This window comes from Cupressus sempervirens, chromosome 8 (assembly GCF_028749045.1).
Source record: "Cupressus sempervirens isolate cs-2001-9-10 chromosome 8, ASM2874904v1, whole genome shotgun sequence".
Classification (NCBI taxonomy): Eukaryota; Viridiplantae; Streptophyta; class Pinopsida; order Cupressales; family Cupressaceae; genus Cupressus; species Cupressus sempervirens.
This window is the reverse complement of record NC_143125.1, coordinates 380,432,698-380,453,995: the sequence shown is the minus strand read 5'-3', so window position 1 is coordinate 380,453,995 and position 21,298 is coordinate 380,432,698. Positions and strand designations below refer to the sequence as shown.

Sequence of the window (21,298 nt, the reverse complement as noted above, 5' to 3'; positions counted from 1 at the left end):
TAGAAGAGGTCTTTAGACATTTCAATCTAGAAATACCACCTTGTTAGAGGATTTGGAAAATAGTTGTTAAGCTAATTCTGTCAAGAGATTTGATACATTGCTACAATTATTAGAGAGTAACAATGATATGACCTGATTGTTGATGCAACTGTATTTCTAGTTTTAGATCTTTGTTCTAGCTTGAATACTTGATCCTCCTTGATCAAATAAAACTTTTTAGCTTGGTTAACTTAAGATATTCTGGTATCCTTCCAATTCACTTCCTTGGTTTATATTTTCAATCTCATGCTTTTCTTATTCAATCCCATAACTTGACCTTATACTTATATCTTTTTCCTTATCAAGTCATCTTGAATAACTCACAAATATTCAATATTAATACCTTAAGTTGGCTAGATTTAACAAATAAACTCATTAAACTAAATATTTTGATTTAATAAAATCCTTCGTTAGTTGACCTAGCTTGGTAGATAGTAACTCTGAAGTGATTTTCTTGTGTTAACCAAGTGGACTTGGTTAACACTACAACTTTGTAAACTTCTTTTGGTAACTAAGTGAGCTTGGTTAACGCTGGTTCCATGTCAACTTTCCTTTGTTAACTGAGTGTGTTCAATTAACACTAAACTTCTACAAACTTTTTTTTGGTGCTCAAGTGAACTTGGTAGACACTGTCTTCTAGACTTAGTTTACTCTTGAATGCTTAGCAGAGACTAAAACTATCTGCATTGCTTGAGTGAGCTCAACAAATACTGACTGGAAAAGATATGACATTTTGTATAACATCAAAGACAATATACAATTGATCAATTTTTTTCAACAATCTTCCTCTTTGGTATGATGGTAACACAATATGTCATAATACAATGAAATTTTAGAGAAAAATAAAAGTAAGGATAATATCCTTAGTTTCATTTTGATTGTCATCCATGAGAACTCCCTCTAATATCAATCTCTCCCTCTAGAATGATTTTTTGATTAATTTGATTATAGTGACTACAATATTAAACTCTCCTTCTTTGATATTAACACAAGTTCATTCACCCTCTTTGACATCTCTAACATATATAAAAATATCTTTGATATATGATAGAAAAATCTTCCTCTACCAAACATAAATTTCTTTTATGTATGACAGAACTCTACCTCTTTGACATCTTATGCCAAAGATAGCATTTAGTGAACTTTCATGTACCTAATGTACTAATTCATATGCAATCTGCCCTTTACAATATTAAATCAACTTGACTGATCTTCAACATGCTTGGTTGATGCATGACTAAAATATGATTAGTGAGCTTTAGATAGGGGAATCACCCCTAGCTTACTTCTTATATGTAAACATGCATCCTTAGGTAATGGCCTAGTGAATATGTCTACAATTTATTCTTTTGTATTCATGTATTCCAATCTTACCTCCTTATTTTACACCAATTTTCTTAATAAATGATATTGAATTGTAATGTTCTTATTTTTGTTATGCATTACATGAATTTTGGAAATATTAATTGCACTGGTGTTATCACAACAAAAAAAAAACTGGATCCTTAATCTCTTCCTTCATACCTCTCAATAATTATTTGAACCAAACAATATTTGAACAATTGACTGCTACAGCAACATATTCTACTTTTGTTGTTGGCTAAGAGATACAATTTTGCTTCTTGCTTGTCCAAAATACTAGCCTCTTTCCATGAAAGAATGCTTCACCACTAGTGCTCTTCCTATCATCAATTATTTATTCCTAATCAACATTAGTGAATGCTTTTAATTCAAAGTTGCCTTATTTCTTATACCACAAACCATAATCTTTAGTACCCTTTAGATACCTCATGATTATTTCAATTTCCATTGTATGATTTTATTTTGGATTAGAAAAGAATCTTACCACCATTCCAATTGTTAATATTATATCAAGTCATGTATGCACCACATACTAAAGTTTTTCAATCATTGATTTGTATGTAGTCTAATCCACAACTTTTGAATCATCATCTTTGGAAAGCTTATGTCTAGTAGACATAGGTGTACCAATTGGTCTAGAATCATCCATTCTAAATTTCTTTAGTATCTCCTTGATGTATTTTGATTGAGTAATGTAGATACCATCCTTCTTATGTTGAATCCACAAGCTAACAAAGAATTTGATCTCTCCAAACATTGACATCTCAAATTCCTTACTCATTTCCTTAGAAAAAGATTTACATAGATCATCATTTCTAGTAAATAAAGTATCATCCACAAAGATTTATGCCAATACAATATTCGTAACTAGTCCTTCTTTGATGTCTAAGTTGTTATCATTAGTTCTTTTAAACCAATATTTATGAGATACTTGTGAAATCTCTCATACTATCGCTAGTAGAATTTTGGCAAATTAATTACCGCATGACCAAAACTTTTAGTCACAAGACTAAAAAAAATTATCATAGGACTAAAATTGATCAAATTCTAGTAATGTTTTGCAATTTATGAGTATAAGTGACTAAACAAATGACTAATTTGGTCTCTAGGTAAAATCAAAAGGTTCAACAAAGATAAGTAACTAAATAAATGATTAAATAAATGACTATCCAATTTCTCACTACTAACGAGTCACCCAAAGAAATGACTAAATGAATGATCAATAATTTTATTTTTTATCATTTTAATACATTCTTTACAACTTTTTAAATTTTTATTCCTTATTGTTGATGGATATTTTGTCCTATCAATACATCATTATCAATTAGCTTTCTTGAATTCCTTTAAAATGTTATTGAACTTGAAACAAACTCAAAATCATCCCAATCTACACTTAAACTCCTCAAAATATAGAAAAAATAAATAACATCATAAAAAATTTAAAATATCAAATTAATATGTAATAAAATGTAACTAAGTATATATATATCATAAATATTAATTACGTAATGTTTTTAACACTATTTAATCAATAACTTTTTGAATAATATAAAAATAGATAACATTTATAATATAAATTCTATAATTAAATATTAATTAATATATTTATTTATTAATTAACATTTACTATTTATCTTAATTTGCATCAAAACATAACATTTTAAAAAATGTATTCCATGTTGTTATAGATATTTGGAAACGAATCCACTTCAAATAGTAAATTTGTTTTTTTGGAATATTGGAGTCATTAATTGCACATCACAATATATAGGTAATATACAACAACTCAATTTCCATTATATATTAGATTTGTTAACATGGAATATGGTAAAATATAATTCATTATCAATACTCTACAACTTTGATCAAATGATTAGATTTTTCCTTATAGATCATTAGACAAAATGAACTCCAAATTAAATCGACACATTAGAATAACAAATCTTATATTCTTAAAATTTATAACCATACCTCACAATCAAATGTAGCTCACAATTGATATAGAAAATTACCCCACATTCCTAATCAATAAGTTGTCCTAATATTTCTTATTAAAAAATTTTAAAAATATATTTCCATCCATATATCAAACAGATTAATAAAGACAAGGGGAGATCACAAATTTTCCTGCTTTTCATAAGCATTTTAACTTAGTCATTAGACAAAGGATATTTTTGAGCTATAAGAACATACTTTAATTCTTTTCAATAATATAGCGCTATAATGATTTATTACACAAAAGTTTATAAAGATATAAATTAAATATGGAAAGAAAAGCTAATAAAATATGATGATATATGACAAGGCTAAGAATAAGTATGAGTAACAATAAATGCAAAAAGAAAAAACATTTAATGAAATGAGTAACAATAAATGCAAATTAGCAAAAAATACATACCAGATACTACTATATAAGTATATTAAGATAAAAATATGATAGAATAAATCTAAAACCACCTACGAACTGATGCACTCTCTCTCCATTTGAAAAATAATACGAGCTAATCACTTCTCTATTAAGAAATTTGTTACAAAGCACAACATCAATTTCTAACTAGACAATAAAACAAGCCAATAACTTCTCAATTAAACAATTCATTACAAAACACAACATTGATTTTTAACTCTAATTGGACAATAAATAAAACTCATGAACAAAACAAATGTATGCAAAATATGCCAAAACTTTTCCCTAATTTACCTTCCACATATTTTCCACCTAGCTATTACACACCTAGATGCAATTGCTAGTGATTAATTATTTCAATAATAAAATTAAAGTCATTTTAATTTTCTTAAAAACATATAAGTTTTTAAAATTATTACTAATAAAATTAATTAATTTAGAATTAAAGTAAAAAGATATAAGATCAACTTTGGTATCTATCAAATAAATAAATAAAATTACATTATTCATTGATAAAAAAATTAATAATTAATAATTAAAATTAAAAATTAGAAGATATGTTTGGTGTTATAAACAAACGAATAAACAAATTGATAAAAATAAATAAAATAATCATAATCTAAAAAAGCTTTTGTGAAATGTTGGGCATACACTAAAGTGGGCTAGTAAAAAATAAAAAAATAATTGAAGAGTTGAGAAGAAATAACAAAATAAATTACAAATGAATAATTATTGTCCCAGCCCATCCCATATATATGAAAGGGCACAAATTTTACATTCTCTCTCATTCACGAATTGGCATTATGCAAAAAACATTTGAGGTAGAAGATTGGCATGATTCCTTCGCTGTTTCATAGGACCAGAGACAACAAAACAACAGAGTTTTGAGATTCCTTCATTTTTAAAGAGGACTAGACACAATAGAACAAATTTTGGCAATTCATTTGACCTTCTGCCTCATTCATCACAAGGTGATTTATTGCTTCTTTGCTTAATATATTCAAACGCTATCAAATTTGTATCTAAACTGAACCTAAATTATATTCAATAGTATCTTTTATTATAAGATGGTTTACAACAAGGGTTTTAGTTAAATGATGCCCTTGAACTATATGTAGTCTGAGTAGTACAGGACAATGTTCTTTTGGATTTCTCACATGCATTAAATCTCATGTTTTTGCTTCAACTCCTAGATAAAGTAATTCACCATCATTTTGTCAAAGTTTTCACCATCTAGAGGAGTATCCCCTGTCATGGCTTTCATCTCAAAGACTCCTTCTAACTAATATAAGAATTGATACATCGAATGTCTCTCCTAAGTATATTTTTTCTCTCTCAATGTCTGTCTTGCTCTTTTAGTCAAGATCATAAGCTAGGGTTGACGTAGTGGGATAATTGATGATTCTCATGAAATTTAGCCTGAAATGACTATGACATCCTTGGTGGCTTGCCTCTATAAATTGTTGGTTGCTTGCCTCTATAAATTGATGAGATTTCCTCTATAGAGAATTTCTCAATTTCATCGTTGTTATGCATGCTTGGTGAATGTAATTTATACTGATATGTGTGTGTGTGTGTGTGTGTGTGTGTGTGTGTGTGTGTGTGTGTGTGTGTGTGTGTGTGTGTGTGTGTGTGTGTGTGTGTGTGTGTGTGTGTGTGTGTGTGTGTGTGTGTGTGTGTGTGTGTGTGTGTGTGTGTGTGTGTGTGTGTGTGTGTGTGTGTGTGTGTGTGTGTGTGTGTGTGTGTGTGTGTGTGTGTGTGTGTGTGTGTGTGTGTGTGTGTGTGTGTGTGTGTAGTAATGTAATTTATATTGATGTTTAGTGATCAGGTCCAACTGAGACTAAATTTCAATAGTTAAATGATTGATTTATTGGGGAGTTCTTGTTTGGGCAATTGGATGTATATGTTGCCATCATGGTGGTGGTGAAAGAAATTGAGCTAGGGCTTTTCTTGCAACTCTCCTAAATTTTTTCCATTTTGAATTCCATCTTATTACATTTGGATTTTTCCCTAGATTCTACTACTCATAAAAGCTTAACAAGTGGTTCCATCTAACAATCAAGCTCTCCACTTGATTCATGTATGATACCCTCACTTGCATTTTGGTAGCCATTGCTCACTACACCTTGCCTCATTATTATCTTGGAAAGAAAACCTTTTGCTATTTTTTTGCATTTCTAAATCTTGTGACATCCATAATTTAGTGAGTATTTGACAAAGCATAACATTATACTGAAAAGATTCACATAATCTAATTTGTGATTAGTATCATCCAATTCTAGAGTCTTCTAGGAGAGGCCAAAAACTACTATTAGGTTGATGAGGAACTGGTTGGTAGAGATAGGGTTTGATTGTGAGCCTAGCTTTTTAGTTCCTATTCAAGGCCTTGTTGGGTTCACATGACATTTGTTGTAGGGGATTAAGTCACTAGGCTTTCATGCAGGATTTCCTACTTTTTCCTTGTCATGGCCCCACATATAATCCTTTCTATGTATTAAATCCTTTAAGCTTCCTTTTCAAATGCCCATGTTTACTATTCTAACCTTCATCTTCTAGTCATCTTTCATCACCAATCGTCATAAAACCTTCCCAAGAATTTTGTGTGGTGTGTCATATCTCTCCATTTTACTGATGAGAGTTTTGATCCCATGGTCTATAAGTGAAGACAGAATGGGTCTCTAGTAGCATTTGTTCTGTTTAATAATAATGGGGTTGTTGCTTCCTAAGAGTTAGGAGCATTGGCTTCATACTTTACAATTGGGAAGTCATAAAATCAAATGATTTGGAGTTGTTTGTTTGGCCAAAATCTCCTTTGCAAAGTATGACTTGGAAGATCCTATAGAAATATTTTCATGATGGTTGTTGAGTGATATTGTGATAATGAGTTGGTGGAGGAGGGAGCGGGGCTACAAACAAAACTCTCTCAAAATTTGTGAGATGGTGAGGGTAAAATAAATGGAGACAAGTAGTAAAGCCTACTCTGAATTAAGATTAACTAATGGTACAGTAACATGACCTAAAGGTTATGATTTTGCTTGTGTTGCTTCATTGTTAGAGATTTTATGTTACTTCATCACCAAGGCTTATGGTGCTACTCTATGTTGGAAATGAAAATTTGTGAAATTTTCACATGTGGCTACGTCCTTTCTTTTATATTTTTTCACTGATAGACTTTATGTACTTAAATTTTTTTGGAATAAGATGTGGCAAATACTTTGACCATTGGGCTCCATCCCAAAGTTTCTATGAGCAATGTTAAATTGGTGGGATGTAGGGTGACTGATGCCTATACAAGTATAGGATCATACTTTTGATATTGGTGACCAAGGAGACCTTGAGTTGCATCTAACCCAGCATGATGAGTGGGTTAAAACAATCTATATTCTGATGGTAATAGTGATGGAAAATAAGGCTCATTTGAATAGAGTGTTGATATCATTGGTTAACAAGCTTAGCATTTGAAGCCCTTTCATCCTTAAAGGTGCATGACTCATCACTATGTTCATCTACTGCATAAGTGTTCCATGAATTCTACATGAGCATTGATAAAAAATAATGATGCTTATCTCAAGTCAAAATTAACTATACAAAATCAATTTGAGTTTAGTGACATTTCAAAACTGTATTAAAAAACATTGAGATGGTGGGTTGCTCAATTGATTGGTCAAACATGCTAATGAATATTGTAGATGGGGTAGAGATCGGATCACTCTTCTCTTTCATAAACTATTTATTGAAGAATAAGAAGGTGGCCTCTTTACATCTCTCTGGGATTTCACTTTGAATATAATAGTAAGGATTATAAAGAAAACTAAATAAAAATGGGCTTATCAAGATTATTAGTTCTACGATAGGCTGCGAGTTGATTAGCATAGTTAGTCTTGTATAATTACTTCTCTTGAGAGAGGAAATTTTAAAGCCATATGAATGCTTCCATTGAACCCAAGTATAACAATCCAAACTCTTCTTTTTTTTGGACATTCATACCCTATTCCAAAGCTTTTGTTTTGGCAAAGTCAGGAAGGGTGATAATGAGTGGAGAGAGGCCATTGCCTCATTTGATTATGGTGGCGAGTGTAAAACTTATTTCATAAATTTTGGAGATTAAAAATTTTATTTCATCACAATGTCTACATAAAAACTAGGTTCACTAAAAGATTGTTTTTCCAACATATCAATTTATTCTATCGTCCATATCTATCAAACCTATTATTCTATTGACCACAAAGTTTAATTCTTAGAACTTTAGTATCATCACAAAGACAACATTGCACTTCCAATAAACCAATCTACTATAAAGTTGTAGCTAAAATCCCAACTTCTATTAAAATATATCATGTGAAAAGGGATAGATTTGGATAAATAGTTTTTTTTAGTCTCTTTGATGGGTCATATGCCATCTTCTATGAACTGTGGGTTTTTAATGAGTTTGTGGCAAAACTAGAAGTAGACAAAATATCCAAGCATTTTCATGGAATTTATATCATATCTCATCCACCATTAATATCAATATTTCTTCCCTATAATTCTTAAAAAATCTAATATAAAATAATATTTTTAATTGACATCATAAAGCTCCTTGTGCATCTTCACTAATATTGTGAGTCAACATAACATAATGTAAACTGTAGAAAATTATTAATTAGTAGAGAAATCAATTGATTTCTTTGAATTATATTATTATTCTATCTTGTTTAATGATTTCTTTAATTGATATATTGATGCTATATCACCGTAATTTTGCTCCGCATTCTATAACATATTACACTAATAATCTAATAACTCTAAAAGGATGTTGTACATGAATAATCATGCTCTAACCATATGTGGAAACCTATATAGATCTTAACAATTATATAGCTAATTATTTAATGTTAAAATACATTTGAGTTTTACTTTCAATATTCTATATTCTATTGGCTTATCTGTTGAACCTCTTATCCTAATGGCAATAAGTGGCCAGGTGCAATAAATTTCCACCCAGCTACTATTCCTATTGATAAGTAGGACATGATTTCCACAGCTAGTCAAATTGTGATGTGAATATCAGGATTTAACTGTGTGATTTTGAGTCAAACTCGATGACCCATGTTTCATGAGTAGTGATTCAACATGAATCCATCTCTCATGAGAATAAATGGAACACTTAGCACTCATTGGAATTACTATTCCTATATTTATCTACTAACAACACTTTGCAGTTAGGGTTTGATCACAAGCCTGAAGTGCATAGATAGACATGTACACAATTTGTAATGTCATGGTGTGAAATGGTCATATCAGTAGATTTAAGGTTTTGATTCCGAAAAGCTTTTTTAAAGCTAGGGAAATTCAATGTCTAATGAAGCTTATGGAAACCATTTAAATGACAAATAAAAGATTTGTCATTAACTGATATAGAAACTTGTAAGCTAGGTTAGACGAGATGGGACTAGATTGACTATAGAATCTTATTTTGGAGTGTCTATTAAAAGGTACACTGACAGAATTACACTAAAGTTGAGTATGTAAAATTGTATGTGATTGTTATCTCTCTTTAATTCTAATTTTAGTTTTGTACACACAATGTAATCAATCTGCTCTGGATTGTATCTATCAGGTTTTTTATTATTGAATTCTTGCAAGAAGCACCTAAACATATAATGGTTAACTGTTAATAATTTAATGGTATACTTTGATTTGCAAGGTCCTCTAGGACACACATCCTTTGCATTTAGCTTGCTTAAAATTGATTATTTGATGCAAATTACAATCTCTTTATTGTAGCATTGCATTTCATTATTTATAAAATCTTGTGATATTTGTGGCAACCTCTATTCTCAACAAGAAGAATAGTTTATTAGTATTTCATTTTCCTAGCAGAGCAGTCATCCTGTTAGACAATTGCTTGTCCAGTCTCTCTGTGATTATTTTTGGTAATTGTAGTAGTGAAGCCTTTGAAGTAGTGGAAGGCCTGAAACACATTTTTGGAGTGGTCTTTGCTCTATAGTTTAGAGAGTGGAATTATGTACTTATTCAGTATTATATGAAATTACCTAGCCTCATAGTCTTCCTAAAGAACTAAGTAAAGAAATTTAGAAGGCACTTCAAACCATTTTGCATGTGTGTGCATGCTTGTCTGTAATGTCCCCAATTTGTATCATTGTAGTTCTCTAATTTTTTTCATGTATTTTAAAAGAAGGGTGAATATTACTGCTGGCCAAATGGAAAGATACTAAGGTAAACTTCTTTTGGTATTGAAAATAGTTGCAACACTTTTATATTTCCATTTAGTATTCAAATCAAATAACTCTGCAATCTGCACTGATTACCAGCTATATTTTAATTGTTCAACCAGAAATAATTTTTCTAATATAAATAAGACCTCTAACTAGAAATTAGGCAATATGAAAGTTCATATAATGTTTAGATTTTAGGTATTTTGAATATTAATAACAATATTGGACAGAAAACTGGAATGACCCAATAGTATGCTCACCCTGAAATCTTGCAATAATGATATAGAATATTCTTCAATGGCGATGCTCTAGTTTGAGAATAATTGAATAGTAAACCATACATCATGTTCAATAACTAAGATATTATCCTATAGAAGAATAGCTAAAAATAATAAATTATAATGTAGTGGAAACAACTTTATGCCTAGTGGAAAATAAGTACTAGGCTTGGTGCCCAAAAGGAGCTTGTTGGTTGCTAAACCTAAGGATTATTATCTTTGATAACTTATGACCAGTTGAAAATGATCATAACCTAGAGCCATGTGGTGTGGCCACTTTCGTATTATTACTGTCATTTAACTTGAAGATTAATTGTCATTGATAGCTTTATGTAACCTATCAGTTTCCTTGTTAGGGCTTACTTTATCAATCATCATTTGCTCAAATATGTCATTAGTATCCTTACCTGCCTTGACGTAAGTCAAAAGAAGCAAGTTGTAGATCCATGTAGTTACAAAGGGAATATCCCTGAGAAGTTTTCAAATAGAATCTACAATTTCTACATTCCCTTGCTCCTCCAAATATTTAGAATGCCCATGACATTTTCAAGATGTGGTTTCTAGTTACTAGATCTCGCTCTTGATAAAGATTTCATCATGGTTGTAACTACCTTATCCATCTACTTGCTATTTAAATAGCCCTATGCAAGAATTTCCCATGTTCTACAAATTGAACTACCTTTTTCCTTTATGACATGGTTGTGAAACTTTTAGCCTTTTCCAGCATACCTTCCCTCACATATGCAGCCAAAAGTATGTTAGAGACTCTGAAGTTATAACTTGATCTTGATGATTCCCATTCTTCAAATATCTTCTTAGCTCCTTCAATGTCTCCAAACTTTGCTAGCACAAAAATCATAATTCAATTTAACAAAGGACATTTTTAAGGAATTTCATATCCTGTAAATTTCTTCCTTATCACCAATAGAAGCATTCATGGTAATAAGGTAGTCGTATGCTTTGTGCTCACTTTTACCAAAAAAAAATTATGCTTCTTTCATGGCATATTTTTCTTTGTCTAGAAGACCACCTTTGAGGTACATGTTTCCTAGAGCAATGTATCCATTCCAATTTATGCTATCATCATTAGTTGATTTTAATTCATCCACTATCTTCTCTACATCATCAATGCTAGACATAACAGCACATGCATCGATCCAGAGTCTATAAGTATTTGAATTTAGTTGTATGCCTATTTTCTTCAAACGCTTGATTGCTAAAATAATCATCTCTATCTGGCCACTTGCCAAATAGTAGGCCATCAATGTATTATAATGATCTATAGTCATAGTAAATCCCAACTCCTGCATCTTTTTCATCCAATTCTCTACTTTGACAATCAATCCCTCTCTAGCATAACAATTTAGTACAGTACGGTAAGTGACTTCATTCTTTTCAAACTCTGGTAGATCTTGAAAATACTTCTCAGCTCTAATGATGCCATAAAATTTAGTGATCAAATCTAACTAGAGACAATAGTCACCAGTTGTGGAGAAATTTAGGGTGATTTTGCATCCATTCAAAAATATGAAATCACAATTTAAAAAATAAGTTGGAAAATATGCTGACTAAATTGCTTCAAGTATTGGCATGCAAAATCAATTATTGAATAGTAAACCATACATGTATAAAGTTCAAGCTATCCTCTTAACAAAATAATAGAGCTTGAATATATACAAGGAAAGACCTTTCTCTCAAGATCTGTTGTAGCAATTTGAACTTTAATGAAGTTGTTCATAATGGTAGAAATTCTTCAAATGAATGTTTTTCTTAATGCATTCATATTACTCGATCTTCCCTTTTATGCAAGCTCTCTAGGTGTATGTTCATGTGTCTAACAATAAATATTATTTTGGGAAAATATTGAAGGCTCTAATCAGTTGTTATATTCTCTGAATGTGTGTCAAGCTTATATATGTATCTCATGTCATGTTTCCTAAGAGAGCTTCAAATATAAGTTTTGAAATTATTCATTTATGTATCATCTATTGTACCTATGTTTATGCTCATTAGCAATCAAGCATAGATGATTTTGTTTTAGGGAGGACTCAAAATCTTATTGAGTGTCTAGCAGTGGTGTCAATAAGAAAGCAAGTTCTTTTATTTGGCTAGATATAGGTGAAGAACTTATGTTGTCTTATTGTCAACCAGATAATTATGTGGTCCATCTCATCTTTTTTGGAAATTCTACAATCTTCCTTATGTGGCATTGTTTGTTGCTAATATTATCTAGTTGTCAATGTAGAAGAGTTTTTTTATGTTAAGATGCATTAAGAGTTTTCATGTGTGTCGTTGAGAGTTTTTGTTATTTTGGGTTCATTAGCTACATTTATTGGGTATAAGTAGTACCAAATCATTAGAAATTCTCATTTTACACTTTTATGATTGAACAATGTCCATCTATTTTGCATTTAGGCATATTCTTTCTCTCTTTATTGCACAAGTCATCAAAATTGACATGAGGATTTTACTAAAGTTGTATTTATGCAATTTTTGGTATGGTTAATAAAGGCTATATAAAGTTACTAATTTATACATTATTGTTTTTTTGGACATTAGAAAATGAAGAGAAAGAAAATAAGGTGCAAATTAGATGATAGTGATCAAAATGCTGAAATTCCAGTAACAGATTATGAGCGCTTTTGTGAAGAACATGTGGCCAAGAATAATGAATGTTTATTTTGTCTTGGTTTGGCAAATAGGCAAGTTGTAAATCAACTAAGTAGTATATTATTTATTTAATACTATATAATAATAAAAAATTAAGGAATATATTTATGTATACAAGACTTGATATTATTATTATTTTGGTTTTGCAAGCAAGAAAAAGAGTGTAGAGAACATGAAGAGAAAAAAATAATAATGTTACCAATTCACAAAAGTCAATGCCTTTGTGATCCAACAAATTTAGTTGGTGAAAAAGGTAGTTGTGATGACGTACAACCTAATATAGCACACAATGATGTACATCCTAAAGATAGTCATGAAGAGAGTCCACTTGCATTTGGTGTACCTCAGAGTGTACCTATTGGTAGTGGTTCAACAGAAGATGTGCTCAATTTTGTTGAAAGAAAGAAATTGAGTCAACATTTATATAGATCTATAGAGAGACATGAAAATGAAAGTAAATTAGAAGGAAAGAAGCCATTTTTAGTTGGGGTAAGAGATGGTGAACCTGTTGGGGAAAATGCTACAAGGTGGGCCACCGAGTTGGGCATAAGATGTCGATCCCATTTGGATATTTGCAAATCAAATTTTGTAGAGAAAGATCCACAATGTGTGGAATGTGTTATACAAAAAATGGAAAATACCTTTGACACTATTGGTGGACAAATCTCTAGAAAGTATTACAAGAGCAAGATGAGACTTCTAATGAACAATTTTAGATACAATTGTAGAAAATTAATCAATGAGGGAAAAGAGATTTTAGTCTCCACTTTAACTTCCAAACAGTGGGAGACGTTGAAAAAAAGTATGCATTCTAAAGAATATTTGACAAAGAGTAACAAAGGAAAGAGAGCAAGAGATAATGTGAGGGTTGAATATGTGTTTGGTTGAGGTGGGTTGGAAGACAAAATAAACAAATTTGGTGTAAGTGTATGGCTTTTGATTTCATTTTACATTGTGTTATTTATTTTAATTTTTTGCTGAACTAACTATGTATTAAAATTAACATTATATTTTAGGTGGAAAACAATAGTAGAGAAACATGCACAAACGATATTATCAATTATATGGCAACATTAGATCCTACTAAATCTAAGAGTAGTATGAAGTGGAAATCTAGTTCGTCAACAAAGATTTCACAACCATATGTGGAACACCTAGCGAGAACCTCATCAAATCCTACTAACTCAAATGTTGGGTACCAACATATAATGAGTTATTTACATAGTCTTAATGGGACAATTTCTCATCTAAATGAGAGAGTTTCTCAATTGGCTTCTCAGTTCAACCTATAGTTTCGGTATGGAATAACCATAATTCTATGAATTCATATCAGGTAAGAGACTCTATCGATGATTTAAGTCTATTTCATACTAATGTATTTTTACATTGTTGAAGGCATCATTTTGATCATTGTCTTTTCAAATTTCTCTATATATAACACTATTATCCTTAAGTGTTGATTCTCATACATGACATTGTTGATATTGCACTTTCACACCATTCTTTTATGGTATTTCCTCTCTACCAAGATTTTACCAATTTTAACTACATGCAGAACAATTTTACCAAAGAAATGCAAAAACAAAACTACCCTGATGGAAATGGAGCTGCCAATATTGACAAAAATCATGATGAACTCATGAATAATAATTTGCAGCCCAATTATAGTTATGCTAAAGTTAAGGTAATATAATAGTTGCTATGGAAAAATATTTAAGCTTTTGTATTATTTACTTGAACTATATTAACTTTGCATGATGACTAAACCTGCACATGTAGAGCAATCATATGAAAACAAATAAAAAAGGAAAGGGAAATGTTGATAGTGATTATGCTGACTTTTAAGAGGATGCACGTGATATTTATAGTACTAGTAGTGCTAAAGTGGAGGTGAGTGCTATAAAACTTTACATTTCCTTCATTTGGATATGATTTTTAGTTGTTTCATAACTAGAAACAGACATGAAATTGCATAAAGGTTTAATTGTATGTACATGAATGTATATTCATAGTCAATTTTAATGGTTATTGTTGCCTCATAATTTAGGGACCTTAACTACTTACCATAATACATTCATATTCATAGTTTTTCATAAGTCATTTTCTTGAATCTCATCATTAAAGTCCCAATATTATTAAGTTATTTAATATTATCAATTTATTTAAAATTATTTTAGTGTCCTTAATTTTTACAAGAATATTTTACCTTTAGCAATGAAAAATGAATCTTTATCATAAGCATTATACTTAGATTGCATTTTATATTTTTGGCCTTTCATTACCTATGTAATCTAATATGTTATTTTGTTTTCTTTTTGCAAAACTCAAAAAAGGGGATAAAGTTAAAGTTTTGGATCCATATGATGGTCATGTTTCTAGTATTGGATTATTCACTCCTTGTCTATTTTACATGGAGAAAATTTGAATGGAACTGGAGACACCAATGTAAACATTATAACAGTCACAAGTAATATACCACTTGTTTATGAAGATAAAATAGATGGAGTTGTTCATCTCAAAGAGAAAGAGGGAAGTTTCACATGGTGGCCACTAAAGTATTTGGAGAAAATGAAATAGTTGATCAATGTGTTATTTGTTAGAAAATTTAGTTCATTGCTTTATATTGTAGTATTTTGAAAGCGTTGTTTAAATATATTCTAATTATCAAGGTGTATTTGAAAGAGTTGGAAACTATTAGACAACTTTGACACTATTTATCATATTTACTTGTATACTCTTTAGACAATTTGATATTTTATTACTTATATATATATATATTCATTAAACTTTTAATTCCAAGTTATCTTTTTTTTTAATCATGATATTTAATCGTTCTTTTAATTGTAGTATTGTTCATGTGTAATATTTTCATTCATCATGATATTGAATTAATCTTTTAATTTGTGTTGTTTATGTGTAATATTTTTATTTGCTTTAATGTTTTAGTCAACTCTAATATCATTTTTTTTTGTATTTTAAAATTTATGGTATTTAATAAATTAGTCATTTTGTAATTATATTTAGTACTAATTAATGGAAATAAACATATAAACCACCAAATTAGCTATCCAATAAATGACTAGTCAACTACTAAATCAACTATCAAATCAATTACTAAATATACTACCAATTTGACTACCAAACTAAATACCAAATCAACTACCAAATGTGCTACCAAATCAACTACCACATATTCTACCAAATATGCTACCAAATCAACTACCCAATATATTACCTAATTTACTACTCAATATACTACCAAATAAAATACCAAACATAATACCAAATAAAATACCAAATATACTACCAAATAAACTACCATATATTACCAAATAAACTACTATTTAATAACAATCAACTACCAAATAAACCACCAAATGAGCTACCAATTAAACCATCAAATAAACTACCATTTAATAACAATCAACAATCAAATCAACAACCAAATTAATGATTAAAATAGTTTAGTCATGAATTTGGTTGTTATATTAATGACCGAAAATAAACTACCAATGGTCATGTGATCAAAATTGGTCATATATTTACAATTTTTAGTAGTTTATTTAGTGATATATTATTGTTTTTGTACTAGTGCATGCTTTGGGGGCTTGTTTGAGACCATGCAAAATTTTTTGTAGTCTGCTAACCATGTCCCTTTTGCTAGGATCAACGAAAACTTTAGGCTGCTCAATGTAGACTTCCTCTTCTAAGATTCCATTCAAGAATCTTTATTTCACATCTATCTAATACACTTTGAATCTTTTTTGTGTTGCATATGCAAGGAGTGTTCTAACACCTTCAAGTTTTGCAACAAGAGAAAAAATTTCTCCATAGTCAATACTGCCTCTTGAGCATAACCCTTGCAAACTAGCTTTGCCTTATTTCCTGAAACTTCTCCATTCTCATTCAACTTATTTTTGAATACCCATTTTGTGCCAATTACATTCTTATCCTTGGGTCTAGGAACAAGGGTCCAAGTCTTATTATTTTCAATCCAGTCAATTTCTTCATTCATAGCTTCAATCCAAATTTCATTCTCTAATGCATCTTTTACAAATCTAGGTTCAAAAAGTAAGCAAACATGTACCTTTTAACTTGTTCCTTTTCATTGTACCAATTGATTGATTTCCAATGATTTTCTTGAGTGCATGATGCCTTCTAACATATCTAGCAAATCTCGGCTCTTTCTTTCTAAAATCATTAGATTCACCATGACCTTTTGTTACATGCTCAGGTCCCACTTTCTATGACTCAAGTCCATCAAACTGTGACTCAATTTCCCCTTGTTGAAACTTAGGTCTTTTTGATGACTCAGGTTACACTTTTTGCAACTTAGGTTGAACTAGAGATTTTGGGGACTTAGGTGGTGAAGGTTGTTGATTCCCATTTGCTTGAATATCTAGAATAGTATTAGGCTCATAGTAAACAAAGTTTATATAGTCTTGAGGTTCCTTATTGCTTTGTTCTTTGCTCTTTTCTGCAAGCTCATCAATCTTCACATGTGCACTTTCTATAACTTTATGAGTAGATAGATTCAAACATTTATAAGCTTTGCTCTTATTAGAATATCCAAAAATATTCCTTCATCACTTTTGACATCAAATTTTCCTTTTATAGACTCCTTCAACATTTGCTACCAAATAGTTTGAAGTAACACACATTAGATTTATAGCCATACCATAACTCAAAAGATATTTGATTTAAATCCTTCATTGGTTGAACTTAGTTCAAGGTATGAACTGCAGTTTTGATTGCTTCCTTCTAGAATTTGATAGCAACATTTTTTTCTATCATAAGGGTCCTTGTAAAATCCATGATTGATCTATTCCTTCTTTCAACAATGCCTTTCTACTGAGGTGTGTTAAGTGTAGACACTTGTCTTTTGATTCCTTTCTCATTGTAAAATTCATTGAATTCATTAGAAACGACTTCTCCTCCTCTATCTAATCTCAAACATTTAAGCTTCTTTCCTATTTCTTTTTCTAATCTATCCAAATACCATTTGAACTTTTGAAAAACTTATGATTTGTTCTTTAAATACATAACAGTCATCATTCTAGAATAATCATCAACAAATAAAATAAATTACTTATCTCCTGTGTAGCTTTCTATGCCAATAGGTCCACAAAAGTCTATATGGACCAGCTCCAATGCTTCTTCAGAATGATAGTTTTTACTTTTAAAACTTGTTTTGTCCATCTTGCAAATTTGACAAGTCTTTCACATGCCCATGTTAGGTTTCTTTAGGCTTTGAATGCCTCTAACCCTTTTGTTCTTGCTTATGTTTATGAGGTTAACAAAATTCACATGATATGACCTCTTATGCCATAACTAGCTTTCTTCTACTTGAGAAATGCAACATGAACTTTCATTAAGATCTAGGTAGAATAGGTTACCTTTTGTTTTCTTGCCAGTCCCAACTAGATTACCTTTTCTATCGAACAAATTGGCCTTTCCATTCATGAATTCTACCTTGAATCCAATGTTATTCAATTGAGCCACTCTAAGTAGATTATGAATTAGTCCTTCAACCCAATAAGAATTATCTCATTTGAGATCATTGGTTAGTGCAATACAACCTTTACCTTTCACATAACATGGTTCATCATTGGTAAATTAACATTTCCACCATCATAGTATACTAAGTTCTCAACTTTAGATTTTTCACCAAGCATATGGTGAGAACAACCACTATCAATAATCCATGTATTATTCTTACTGATATGTGAGATAAGCACCATTTTATCATTCTCATCATCTAATTAATCCTTAATAGTAATGTAGACCATTTCATCTTCTTCTTCACTACTTTCATAATCTTTAGCAATGTAACAAGATTTCTTACCTTTGTCCTTGTAGTCTTTGTAGCTCTTTAAGTCCTTCTTGCCCTTGTACTTGTCATTCTTATTTTCTTCCTCGCCTTCTTTTTTTGGATACCTTGCAACAATGTGGCCAACCTCTTCAAAGGAAAAGTAGATCAAAGGAATTTTGTGTTTGTACTTCCCTTTTCCCTTGGGAAATCTTCTTGCAAGTAATGCTTCAATGACTTCAAGATCTTCATCAGAACGATCTTCCTCCTCATTGTCAGATTTCCTTTTAGATTTTTCAACTTTCTTCTTAAGTGATATCTTGGCTTGAAATGCAGACTCAATTTTGCTAGTGTTAGAAATATAATTGTCATAGTTATCTAGCTCAAATATTGTCAATCTTCCCATTACTCCATCCAATAATATATCATTCTTGGGATTGCATCTCATCTCTTGAATTTTTGACACTCTAATTGCATATATAGGAAGAAGTGTTTTGAGAAACTTGCTTACCATTGTCTCATCTTCAATCTTTCCTCCTGACACTCTAATTGCACACACACTGGTCTTTATTTTTTCATTGTACGTTCACTAGTACAAAAAGAATAATATATTACTAAATAAACTACTAAAAATTGTAGATATGTGACTAATTTTGATCACATGACCAATGGTAGTTTATTGCCGGACATTTATCTCCCAACCAAAATATATGACTAAACTATTTTAATCATTGATTAGGTCATTGAATCATTTATTGTTGTTACTTTGTAGTTTATTTGGTAATTTTGGTAGTTTATTTGGTAATTTGTTTGGTAGTTTTTGGGTAGTATATTTGGTAGTTGATTTGGTAGTATATCTAGTAGTTTTTTGGGTGGTATATATGGTAGTATATTCGGTAGTTTATTTGGTAGTATATTCAGTAGTATATATGGTAGTATATTTGGTAATATTTGGTAATTTATTTGGTGGTTTATTTAGTCATTAATTAAGACATATTAGGGCATGATGGAATCGAACCACCATCCTCCTACTTATAAAGTAGGTGCTCTTCCATTGAGCTAGTGCCCATTAAAGAATAATGCAAAAAATTGACAAAATTGTCTTCCTAATATTAGATCTACCATTATCTGGTTACTGTAACATGATATACTCTTCTCAAAGAACATAAATTTTAGTTATTATGAAAAATAATAATCTAAATCTTTATCAATAACAATTCAACAATTTTAAATTCTTTTGTTCAAGCATTTTAAAATTATATTTCATGTTAATTACACTTGTCTAAATTATTGTAGTGATAGACTTTTATAAACTATAATTTTGAGCACTTTGGCCACAAACAAGTATTGTTTCTTGTGCTAACTTCTTCAAAAAATATACAAATGATTATGAAATTTATGTCAAGAAAATATAACTTTGCATTAAATAAAAAAAATAAACCCCATTTAGAAAACACATCTATTAAAAACTATGAAACACAATCAATTGAAATACTCACTTTTTAACATATGGAGGTGCCAAAGGATCAAATATTTCCCCTTCCTTATGCTCAGGTGGGTGCTAAAAGTGTTCATTACACCTAATGTTGACATTTATTGAACCTTAGTCTACAAACAACATAGAAATAGAAATTTGACAAAAATAAGACACGTGAAAAGAAAGTTTTTATGAATGATCTATAATTAAGTTATTCCTAGTAATAGAGAAAGTGGTGCCAATTCATAAATGTAACAAAGAACTAAATAATATGTTTATGATAAATTACTTTAAAAACCTATAACAAAAGGAAATAATGGACTAGTAAAGTCTAGTAGGCAATGGATATACTTCACCTATTAATAACCCCAATTATATGATCAAGTTGGAGATAGAAGAATTATTCCAGAAGTTTGCTTCAATTAGAAGTCATGGTCAACTAGTACAAGATCTTAATTGTAATTTTTGAGAGTAGTGTAATTTAAAGGCTTACAATTGATCTATGTAGAAATTTGTGAAGGCTATAAATGTAGCTTTTTTTTAAACAAGAAAGATTAGCTTTCATCAAGTCATCTCTTCCTATCCACGGTATGAATTTGATAAGCATTGATTAGCTAAATAGGTAGATATTTTCATTGAACTCCCATATAAGAATTTGCAAAAGTAAAACAAAATGCAATTAGATCAAAGGTTAAGTCCTTTCTCCATCCAAGAATCTACAAAAACCAATAATAAGGAAAACTGACATTACCAATTTGATTTCAACTTGGACACTTGGACTAGAAATTGAAGTGGTAACTAGAGCTAATTCCCAACTAGTGGCCTCATTTTTCAAATGTAAAGCACTCTTTAAATTTCCATTTGCAGTAGTGTTTGCAATTTGAAGGAGCTCCAGTGTCAAAACATCCTTAACAAACATACATCGGTATGTTCAATATGAACCATACAAACAACTTACCTATAGCAACAATAATATTAAGGGCTAGTGCATTCCTTTCCTCAAGTGCTAAAGGATCAAAGATAATGTCATCCAAGCCC

General features: G+C 30.3%; 1 pseudogene; it reads right to left on the bottom strand.

Annotated features, from left to right (window-relative positions):
* Positions 1–10,613: 10,613 nt before the first annotated feature.
* LOC149542894 (pentatricopeptide repeat-containing protein At5g27460-like) lies at positions 10,614–17,187 on the bottom strand (annotated as a pseudogene).
* Between the last annotated feature and the right edge of the window lie 4,111 nt (positions 17,188–21,298).